Source organism: Ahaetulla prasina, unplaced genomic scaffold (genome assembly GCF_028640845.1).
Source record: "Ahaetulla prasina isolate Xishuangbanna unplaced genomic scaffold, ASM2864084v1 Contig184, whole genome shotgun sequence".
NCBI lineage: Eukaryota > Metazoa > Chordata > Lepidosauria > Squamata > Colubridae > Ahaetulla > Ahaetulla prasina.
In genome coordinates, this window is record NW_026681936.1 from 1 (window position 1) to 11508 (window position 11508).

An 11508-nucleotide genomic window follows, 5' to 3' on the forward strand; every position below is an offset into this window, starting at 1 on the left:
TGATCAAACAAACCAACTTTATATTCCTTTTACTTCTAACAGTTCAGATGATGTAGGATTTGTCTTTTCAATTTTTCTTTTTTCCATTGCAGAGGCTTCTTCTCTTTTGTAAATCCAATAAAAAGTCTAGGTCATTGGGTTGGTTTATCAATTTTATCTCCACTTTGATTTTGAAAGCTTTTACCAGCTTTTTTTGTACATCCAGTAAAATGTACAATTTTCTATTTTGTAATCTATACTTTTTGTATTTCCACTTTGATTTTCAAAATTTTAACCAGTTTCCTTTGCACTTCCAGTAAAAATCCTTATCAGGATTATTCTTTGGTTTTCAAAGCTTTAACTTTCTTTTCTATTCTAAAAAATCCACACTTTTTACTACCTAGTATTTCTACATTGATTTTAACATCTTTGTACATAATCTATCCACTGATATAGACATCATTGCTGATATTTCTGATATTGTAACCAGTCTTTCAATGCAGCATTTAGAGCAGTGTTTCTCAATCTTGAGATGTGTGGACTATAACTCCCAGATTTTCCCAAGCCAGCATTTTGGGTGTTGTAATCTACACATCTGAAAAATTGCTGAGATTAAGAAATACTGATTTATGGGTTTGTCAAATTTGCATTACTCAGATAATTTTCAAGTTCAGCTATGTATGCTGCAATGAACTTATTTTGCTTTGCGCTTACGAAACCTGAAATCTTCCAAAGAAAATAGCTAGCCTGTTCAGCAACTTTTGCCTTTGCACAGATTCACTGTGACTAGTTTGTTGTTATTGATCCTCAGCTTCCTTCTTACTGCCTTTTCTGAGAAATAAGGCAAGATTGAAGAGGCTTTTTAAATGATCCCATGGTTGGCATTGGTTTTTTCTACATATCTAAAAAAAAGGCAATTGGGCAGAATTTTTGTTGGTGCTTGTGTTACTATAACTTCTTGAAAAATGAACTCCAGTGAACCTGCAAGACTTGCAACCTATTATAAGTAGCCGAGATAAGCATCAGTGCAAGATCACAGGCATGTTTTATCATACAGTGATAAGAATAACTACTACACTACACAACTTAATTAATATTTCAACATATACTGTGGGATAGATACACAAGAAAAATTACCTTCTTAAGGTATTCATAAAATTACATATAGGGCTTTTTATCATGCATAATGAACTTGTGAAAAACAAAAGATTGTGGTGCAAATTCATACAATGATGCAAAAGGTACTGGGCTGGTATTATTGAAGATGAACTAGTTGGACCTTTTCGGGTTGAAGATGGATTCAAAATCAACTTTCAAACCTACTGCCAGTTTTTAGAAGACACTTTCTTCAAGCAGTGACAGGAAAAAGTCTGCATCTTTCAAGAAGACCATGATTTTTATGCAGGACAATGCTCCATTGCATGCATCGAAGTACTCCATTCCATGGCTAGCTAGTAAAGGCCTTAAAGATGAAAAATAATGATATGCCCTCCTTCCTCACCTGACCCTCACCCTATTGAGAACTTTTGGCGCTTCTTAAATGGGAGATTTATGGTGAAGGAAAGCAACACACCTCTCTGAACAGTGTATGGGAGGCTGTGGTTGCTGCTATATAAAAAGTTGATCGTCAACAGATCAAGAAACTGACAGACTCCATGAATGGAAGGTTTATGTCTGTTAATGAAAAAAAAGTGGCTATATTGGTCACTGATTTTTTTTTTGAACTGTCGGAATTGTTTATTTGTAAATTTTAAGTTGTTTGTTATTCTCACTTTAACACATGAAAATAAATGAGTGATGGGAAAAATTTCATTTTTCATTTAGTTGCATAATAATTCTACATACTAATAGTTGCCCAATAATTATGCACACATAGCTATTCTCCTACGAAAGCCATAACCTCACTTTTACTTTCTTAAATATTCAGGTTTGAGGTTTATTAATATTTTGGATTGACTGAGAGCACTGTAGTTGTTCAATAATAAAATTAATCCTCCAAAATATAGCTTCCCTAATAATTGTGCACACAGTGTACATACATATGTGTATGTACACTGTGTGCACTGTGTACACTGTGTGCACTGTGTGCACATACCAAACATACTGTGTGCACATACCAAACCTACATATGTGTATATGTATATATAATGTTTAAAAAGTCCTTGTGGATTTTCTCCGGTGGTCATTGTCAACTATAGGAAGCTATGCTCATGTCCCTTTCAATATATATATATATATACGTAAATATATATAATATTTTATACAATATTTTTTATTATCTTGGACGAATTGGTTAACATTCTTGCTTGCTTTTACAAAGTAACCTAAAACAATAACTTGCAGTGACTTCTATGGAATAATATAAAAATTACAGTTAGTCTGCTTTTCCTAAAAAAAAAAAATCCCTTCCAGCCATTCCTTATCTGTTCTTTGAAGATTTTTCCTTGCTATATTACGACATTAAAGTGGTCAACAGCTTTTGCATTTTAGGCTGATTATCAACAGTAAAGAAATCAAGAAATACATCATAAACAAGCAATTGTAAAATAGCAATGAAGGCCTGGAAAATATACTCAGGTGCTGGAATGCTCAGTTGCTATACCTACAAAGATTGGAATCATGCAGGCAATAATTTTCTCTATGACAGTCTGTGGAAATGAAAATTGGACTTTGAATAAACAGGATAGAAAGAGAATTTACAGTTTGAATGTTAGGGTTGCAGAAGACTCCCAAGAATATTGAAGAGGGAGGGAGGGGGAGAGACACAGATAAAAAGAATCATACAAATCAATCCCAGCTTCTCACTCTGGGGCACATAACTCAAAAATATTGTAACAGTTCAAGAAAAACTCTTTGAAAGACCATTTTATCCTAACTTCCTATCGAATTACCTAAGCATCATTAGAAACTAATTCAGAAACTGAGTTACTCAAATCAATTCTGCCACATCTCTTAAATATTTTGTATTAAACTAATTAAAAAGCCATCAGAACTATGGGGGAAGACCCCATTTAAATTATGCATATTACTAAGGATTTTTTTTTCAGGATTTCCTTGGCTTCCTCAAAATTCTAATAAAATGCCTGGAAGTTTTGAAGGCAAATGTTCACCTGGTTCATCGATGACAAGCCATGGCTTGTTTCAATCTTCCTTCCAGTGGAAAACACACATGAAGCCACAGTAACTGTGTTTTACATTTTATTTATTTATCATATTTATATAGTCACTTATCTCAAAAAATATGACTCTGGGCAGTGCTCAATCATAATCAACCTCATGTCCAAATTTCCCACAGCCTTATGTCAAACCATGGTGAACATCCATTTGTCACGAATGAAGGAAAATATATATGTCCCAGAATAATGTTGCAGGATCTAATCTGGGTTGGTCACTGTGATCAGAGGTTTAGTCTTCTGAGCTTTCTGACTTGTGCTGGAGCCCATCCTCAGGAAATATTCTGCTAGAAAGAGGTTCCCTGGGAATGAATTCCAGCAGGGAAGCTTGGAAGACTAAACCTTTGGCCAGGTGATCAACCCCAATTGGATCTGTGTTTGTGAACCTACTGTGTTTCCCTGAAAATAAGACCTTGTCTTATATTTTTTTGAACCCTGAAATAAGCGTTGGCCTTATTGCCATGCGCTCCAAAGCCCGATTGGGCTTATTTTCAGGGTATGTCTTATTTTGGGGAAAACAGGATAGTAACTTAATTACAATATAGGTCAATCACATGATTAAAATAGTTATTATTAAGCTATTATAATTCATAACCATGTTATTATAAACCAGTTATTCCTGTACTGGACCTAAATTTTGCTTCAAAAGAAGATTGGAATTGCAAGCAAAATTAATTGGAAATAACTTGCCATTAAAATCTAAAGCAAGGAAATGGAGTTAGCATTAGTGACTGTATAAAAGCTCAATTCTTTATGAACGAATTAAAAAAAAGTATTTAAGAGTTTGAGAATTAAAACAGAATTATAGGTGATCCATTTTGGATCTCTTCCCTAGGGAAATAGGAAAGAGGAGTGGCAGAGCATATACTGTTCAAGCTAACTTATATCCGAATCAACGCACTCCTTTTATGCGCCGTATCTTTTTAAAATAAGCAGCTTGGTTCGGATCTAAAATAATAATAATAATCCTGCACCTATAGTCGCGTTGCTTTACCCATCAACTTTCTGAGGATGTCAATCAATGAAAGGAAGGCCCTACGATTGGCTTTTCAGTGGGCGGTGCTCTTGCGGAAGGAGAGGGCGGGAAGAAGGTGGCCTGTGAGTTCCCATTACCGCGGCTGAGCTGTCCGCCCGGAAGGAGCGCTGATGGTTTGTGTCAGCCGTTCTCTTGTGTGGTTGGCAGGAGGTGGCGCGAGCCCCGCTTGGTGGCGAGGTAAGAAGGAGCGGAGCGCAGAGCCAGCAGACTGGCGGGGGCGCGCGATAGCCCCAAGGAGGACCCAGGTGGCGCTTTTCTCCGCGGGAATGATTTGGGGAAGGGGCGCTTATGTAACCGTAGCATTGGCCTCGGCACTGATTATATTCTGGCTGCAATATGGAAAAGGTATGAAGCGTCTTTGGAGCGTTTATCTCACGTGCGTAACGCGCACCTTTTACGCGTCGGCGGCTGCAAGCAATGAATGCATGGGACGCCAAAAACACTGCCTGTTTCCAATTAAGTCACTTGGTGTCCTATTGCAGGAGGTTGTCTGGACAGCTTGCATTTTCGAACTGTCTACATCTCACCTCTCTTGCTTTATAGAACACCTTTAAAAGAATTGGGGGGCGGGGGGGTGAGAAAGAAACTCGGTTTGACACTTCGTGTTTACTCAGAAGTAAGTTGAACATTGAGTTCAATGATGATTACTCAGCAGTTATCGTGTGTGGAGTTTTACAGCAGTGCGCACTGATTCGGTGAGAAGTGGATTCATTTGGGCATTTTAAAGGCAGAGTAAAAAAAAAAAAAGATAAATGTTCCCATTAAAGGATGAAGGCCACTCCACAATCTTTCCTCTGCAAAATCGCGGAGAAATTTTTACGGCAAAAAAAAAAGTTCCTGGCCTTAGTCACGCTCAGAATGAAAACCTGAAGCTACAAAGGAAAACCGATCGATTTGTTTCGGGATCGCGAAGGGGCTACTCAGTAGCCGTGGGATTAAATTTATCTTGGTTTTAACGTTAGGCGTTGTTGTTTTTTGGTACCTGGGCCCGCATTTGCTGTATTGAACATGGTGCGAGATGCCATTTCGCGGATAGTGAATTGGCTTTTCAAGGGGCAGACTCACATTTTAGATCCCGAATAATTTATGCGCAAGTAGAATGGTTAGAGAAGCCAGATGCACCATCTCTCAAAGTACTTTGGGCGGAGGCGTGGCAAATTCGCCTGAGATCAATCGTTTGGGTTGCTTAACACTTCCAACCAAAATAATGTATTGTTTGTATTTGGATTGTAATGTCTTCTGCAGCCTCAGCCAGCGTGCTTTGTAAAACACAATTTAGGGTTTGGCAAGTATGCATGACTTCCGCGGTGATTTGTTCCCTGAACTGCGGTTTAAGCAATTTTATCTAGCATTTTTCAAGGAAACAGTATTTCTATGGTGTGTTGTTCTTTATAAGAGGTCCTGAAGAAAAAAGGACGCAGAAGATAACATAATCATTTGGACTTTGGTTGAGAACCAGGTTTTATTCGGAAAACTACCGTGTATCTAAATGGCGTGTGTTTTCTTTTGGAGCGGATCGAGCTTGTTTGGGGCACGTTCGTGGAGTATCTGTATTTTTTTTTCCTTTTATTCTGCAGCCGCACATGCACGCCTCCTTTATTTGCAGAAAGGAAGTCTGGTCGAGGGAGGCAGGGTTTAAAGGAGTGCTGCCGGCTTCTTCGTGGATCTGGGTCCGAAATTCCATTCTCTTCCTAACCGTCGTAGGGCTTAGATCCGTCGGTCGGAACCGGACCCCGAGGGAGCCACCCTGTTTTGGGGATGGAGGAGCGGAGGGGGGCGAGGCCTCGCGCGAGGCGCATTGTCTTCGCCCCCTCCCTCTCCGCGGTTGAAGTTGTGACCCCCGAGTCTCCGCCGCTTTGTGCGTGAACTTGGTGACTGACTTGTGTGCGCGCACGGAGGGGAGGGGGACCGAGTGCAATGCGCGGTGACGCCGGGCTGGCTTGCGCCCTCCGGAGCGGAGGAGGAGGAGGAGGCCGACTCAGAGCTTCTCCTCGGCGCCGAGCTCATACCGCCACCGTCGCCGGGCCATCCCCGAAGCCGCCGGGCAAGTGAGGCGATGAACCGGCAATCGGCCCTCCAAGTGCCGCCACCGCCGCTGCTCCCGAGCTCCCGCAGCCCGAGGCGAAGGAGCGGCCACCGCATCGGCGGTTGAAAGGCTAGGCCTGCGCCAGCCGCCTCGACCGAAGCCGCGACGGCGGGGTCCGGCTGTAGCCCGGTGGCGTGGGGAAAGTTTTGCTCGGGGCCGAACGGGCGGGGGCGGCCGCGAAGGGATGAGGAGGGGGCCCGGCGCAACGCCGGGGTCTCTGCCGCCGCCGGCAAGCCGCGCAGAGGGTGGAGTGGCCGGGCGGCGCGGTGGGCGTTGATCCCCCCCTCTCGCTCGCGGTCCCCGCCGCCCCCTCCCACTCCCCCGCCCGTTTCGCTGCCGGCCGGCCGCGCTCCTCGCCTCCCTGCCCGGGCGGGCGCGGCCATTGCGTCCCCCGGCTGGGCGGGCAGGAGGATGATCACCAACACGCGGGGCTTCCTTTGGTCGGACCTGGAGACGCGGGCGCTGCTGGAGATCTGGGGGGAGGCGGACGTGCAGAGCGCTCTGGACGGCAACTTTCGCAACAGCCATGTGTACCGGGACGTGGCCTGCCGCCTGGCCGAGCTGGGCTTTGAACGCACCCCGGAGCAGTGCCGCATCCGCATCAAGGGCCTCAAGCGCCAGTACTACCAGGCCCGCGAAGGGCTCAAGAAGAACGGGCACGCCCGCAAGATCTGCAAATACTACGAAGAGATGGACCGCATTCTCAGCTGCCGGCAAGGCGGGCACGGCCTCGATGGGCACGTAGTGGCCGAGCGGCCTCTGACCCCCGCGGGGGTGATGGTGGTGGCGGCGGCGGCGGCGGGAGACGAAACCCCCCACCAGCCCGCCATGGTGCCCGCCGCGCCCCCTTCCGCCAGACAGAGCGGCCTCCGCAACAGCCGCCAGGCGGACACGGAGGAGCAGGACGACGAAGACGACGACGACGACGACAAGGAGGAAGACGAGGATGGTGGCGAACTGGAGTCTTCCCCGCCGGACAACTTCCAGGACGACTCGGGCGAGTGCTCTTCTTACGCCGACCACGCCATCAAAGTGGAATGCCCCCCCTTCGCCATCCCGCTACCACCTGCCGAAAGTGAGTTTTACTATGCTAAAAAAAAAGGGGGGGGTGGTATCCTTGACTTTGTACTCTTATATTTCCAGCCGGTACCTAGCTGGTTGTGGGTGAGATGCTTCCCCTATCTTAGTTAAGGTCTTGCACCTCACTCTTGTGTTTGGTACCTGGAGACCGAGGCTGCAATCTTTTGTTGCTTGCCCAGAAACAGTTGCATTGAGCATGGGCATGTGTGGATGGAGTATGTATATATAGGCTTTATATATAGATGAGCGTATAGGTTTATATATGAGGATTAGGGATTTCCATTTAGAGCAATGTTTCTCAAACTTTGCAACTTTAAGCGGGTGGAGTTAATGCTGGCTTGGGAATTCTTGAGAGTTAAAATTCACAAATTTTAAAAGTTGCCACAGATTACAGAAAGCTCTGTTGTGCTCTGTGAGGTTGGCTTAAAAGTGAATATGCCAAAGATTGCATGCCATAAATATATTTTCTGTGTTATATTCTCAGTCCCACCTTCATCTATCAGAGAACTTAAGAAAAAGGCTCAGCACAACTGTTACCTTTCTCTCAAGTTCTTGATTAAATTAGCATTTCCAAGCTGTCATTCCCAAATGAGTTGGATTTCTGTCCCCACTATCACATTGAGAGAGGTAGTAGATATGGTGCAATATGTTGAAGAAATCTGGTCTAGAAGAAGATAAGGAGCCTTACTTAATCACACAACTTAGACCATGAATCATTCAGATAATCCTCCCTTTCTTTTCACTGAAAAGATTTTAATTACTCTCCTAAACAGAGACTGGTTAACATTAGTAAATTTCATTTGTTATAACTATACTTCATTTTAAAATGAATCCCTATTAACCATATAGATGCTTCATTTAACTTAACCAGAAAGAGTCCTTGTCCTGTATATGTCAACTGCATATTAAAATGTTACCCAGCAATAGCAGGGAGTCAAAAAATGATGCAACACCTTGGAAATATCTGTCTTGAATTCTCTAAACAATACACTTCATATTCTTGAGGTCACTGTCACATTCATTTATCCATGAAGATATCAGACATGTCTTGGGATCCCAGTGAACTTTTGTTCCATTTCTTTTATTGAAGGATGGAAAACCCACACTATAAAAACATGCTCTTTATCCTCAGTTTTAATACCCATTTACCCTCAGGCTAATTTTTGATAGGCCTTTTACACAAATTCTGTGTAAAAGGAACAGTATTTTATATTTATTAATGCTATTTTTGCAAACATTTTCAGAAAATTATTCATAGAAAGCAACAGTGGTGTTCTACTCTGTGTTTTTTATTTTACCTAATTCTGACTTCATAAATTGAGAAGCTTAGGTCTGATAGTTCATGAATTTTTTTACACAGAAGTTATATCAAAGACAAAATACATAGTTACATTCCTTGTAATATATCTCTAAAAGCAGGAAATAAGCTGATGATAATTATCTGCGGTGGAAGTGCTATTAGAGTTGTGTTCACAATACCTGAACACTGGTATTGTGATTAAAATAAGCACATTTTTTAGAGATTTCGTCTCAAAATCAGAACATCTTTACAGAATCTGAAAGACTGATTGATTATGGGGTAATATTTTATGAACTGCACTCAGTTAATTTCTATGAGGAATATGTTAGAATAGAATATAGTCCACAAGGTATTATACTGTAATGAATATTTGGAATGATACATAGATGAAAATGAAATTTTAGGGATACTTTTTATTACTTCTTTATTAAAATTAGCTTGCTTTTGTTTTTAGGTTTTAAACAAATCAATGCTCACACCAATGCACCACCATTATTATCTCAGGCTAAAAGATCAAAAAAGCGACATGCAAATTTAACACTGGACAAAATGATGGAAAAGTTTTTGCAACAAAGTATGGATACTGAAGAGAAGTTTTATAAATATGAAGAACAACGACTTAAAATTGAAGACAAACGACGTGAAGCAGAGCATGCCAGGGAGCTCCAGATGTTGCAGATGTTGGGACAGATGTTAGCAGGAATCTCTTCCACAGTATCACAAAGGTCCCAGTTTGTACCAAGTAATCCTTAGATCAAATCACCGATCATATGGAGAAAATTTTAACTATAATTCTATGACAGCAACATTATCTCCACCCATAGGTACTTCATTCTCTTGCATTCATGATACATGGATCTACAGTACTAATTAAGTTTTGTGCACATAGTTGTGCATCTTTCCAAAAATCAGTGAAATTATACTTGGTATTTTGAGGTTTATTTAAAAAATGAATCATGCTCAGAGAATAAAATGTTTCTGTAGACACGGAGTTTATTTAAAGTTATGCTTTTCTTGAGCATTGCTTTGGAATACATCATTGTAATGTGTAACTCACATAGTTCAAAAATTTTAAAGATGTAGAACAGTAAGTTATCATTTTAGATGTTTAAAATGAAATTCTATATACTGATAGTAAAAGCCATGTAGGCAGATATCCAGTGCTTGTTAACTTCTGGAATTAAATATTTAAAATAATGTAACATATCTTCATTAGAATCAAAATTTACTTAAAAACTGTAAGCATATTGCATAAGTAATTGCAGAATACAGTGACCTATTAAAAAGTGATTTGTTTAGAACTTTAAAAAAATCATGGCTTATAGGGGTTTCATCAACCCTTCCTAATACTAGATGCAAGAAGAATGTTTCTTTTTCAGAATAGCAAAGCTGGCAATAGCAGCCAGTAGCACTACTTCCCTTTACTACATTTCTTTCACTAATCTTCCCTAGTTCTGCCTCCCCCAAATATCCTATTCTTCATTTGAGGGCTTTGTGACTTCATTAAGCATTAAAATCTTTCCGATTGATTGTTTCTTATAAACAATTAGCACTGATTCTCAGAATTTGCCTAGGCAAATTTGATGATCTTCCAGCCATACATGGTTATTAGTGCTGGAAGAATTGCACAGTTATGTTAGGTAACTGTGAAACCACTTCCTAGTTACTAAATTTACATTATAAAGCAGCTGTTAAGATGCTCCTAAAGCTGCTTTCATGCACAATAGGTTTTGCATAGTTGCACGGTAATACAGTGAACAAAGTTTTAAGTAGGGGAATATGGAATTTGTAGCTTGCAGTGTCAGGGATTCCTCCCCTCCCCCCACCAGCACATTCGCTGTGGCACCTTGCATATCACAGGGTTTGCTGGAGATTGAATTGAGGAAATGTGAAAAGGATGCTTGCAAATCCTGTTGTATTTAGTTGTTACCCTTGGAAATTGTGCATGTTAGGATATGCTTAATATTTCCACCCTTAGAGGTCTAGAAGATTTTTGGCAGTGCACAAGTTTCTTACCATCTTATTCCAACCTGCTATGGATCAGAATTTGAAAACTGGTTTTAGAACAACTCTCATAGCTCACTGTGCCGATGTTCTTCAGGACTAGAGGTAACTGCAACTGAATCCAGCTCCATGTATTTGATATAAATAAATTTTGAGCCTCCATTAATTGTAGAGTTGTTTTTGTTCTCTGATTTTGGTAGTTTGCTTGCAGATGTTTCAGTACCTTGATACTAGGTAACATCATCAGTGTGAGTTAATGTGGGTTTTACTTGCTATTTATATATAGTCACTGGCCCTGCCAGTTTCGTGGGTGAACAGGGAGCAAACTCCACATTTATTTGTACTGATGATGTTACCTAACTGGGTACTGAAATGTCTGCATGGAAACAATCAAACTTAGAGGACTCTACAATTCAACCCTGTATATATTCTTTTAGTGAAGCCTCCATTAAGATTCAGAGTTTCATTCTGAATTTGTAGAATGCCTTATGATTGGTTAGTAAGCTTCACTGTACAAGTGCAATGTAAAAATAATACTAGTTTGGTGTAGTGATTAAAATACTTGCCTGGAAACTAGGTTTTGAGTCCTGCCTTAGGCATGAAAGCCAGTTGGATGACTTTGAGCCAGTTGTTCTCTCAACCGAGCTCACTTCACTAATTCACATATGAACCACACCATCATTACTTATTCAATACAAGAAAAGGTATCATGACTAACTGTTGAATTAGCATCTAGCTCTTGGGATTTTTTCATTCTTAAGCAATATGTTTTTAGTCAGTTGTAGCATTTTCTCTTTGCAGTCTCATGCATAAGATAGAAGTCAATACATATTATACATCTGGTTAGTCT

At 41.0% G+C, this 11508-nt stretch overlaps 1 pseudogene; it reads left to right on the top strand.

Moving 5' to 3' along the window:
• Positions 1–4274: 4274 nt before the first annotated feature.
• LOC131187288 (zinc finger and SCAN domain-containing protein 20-like) lies at positions 4275–10909 on the top strand (annotated as a pseudogene).
• The last annotated feature ends 599 nt before the right edge of the window (positions 10910–11508 follow it).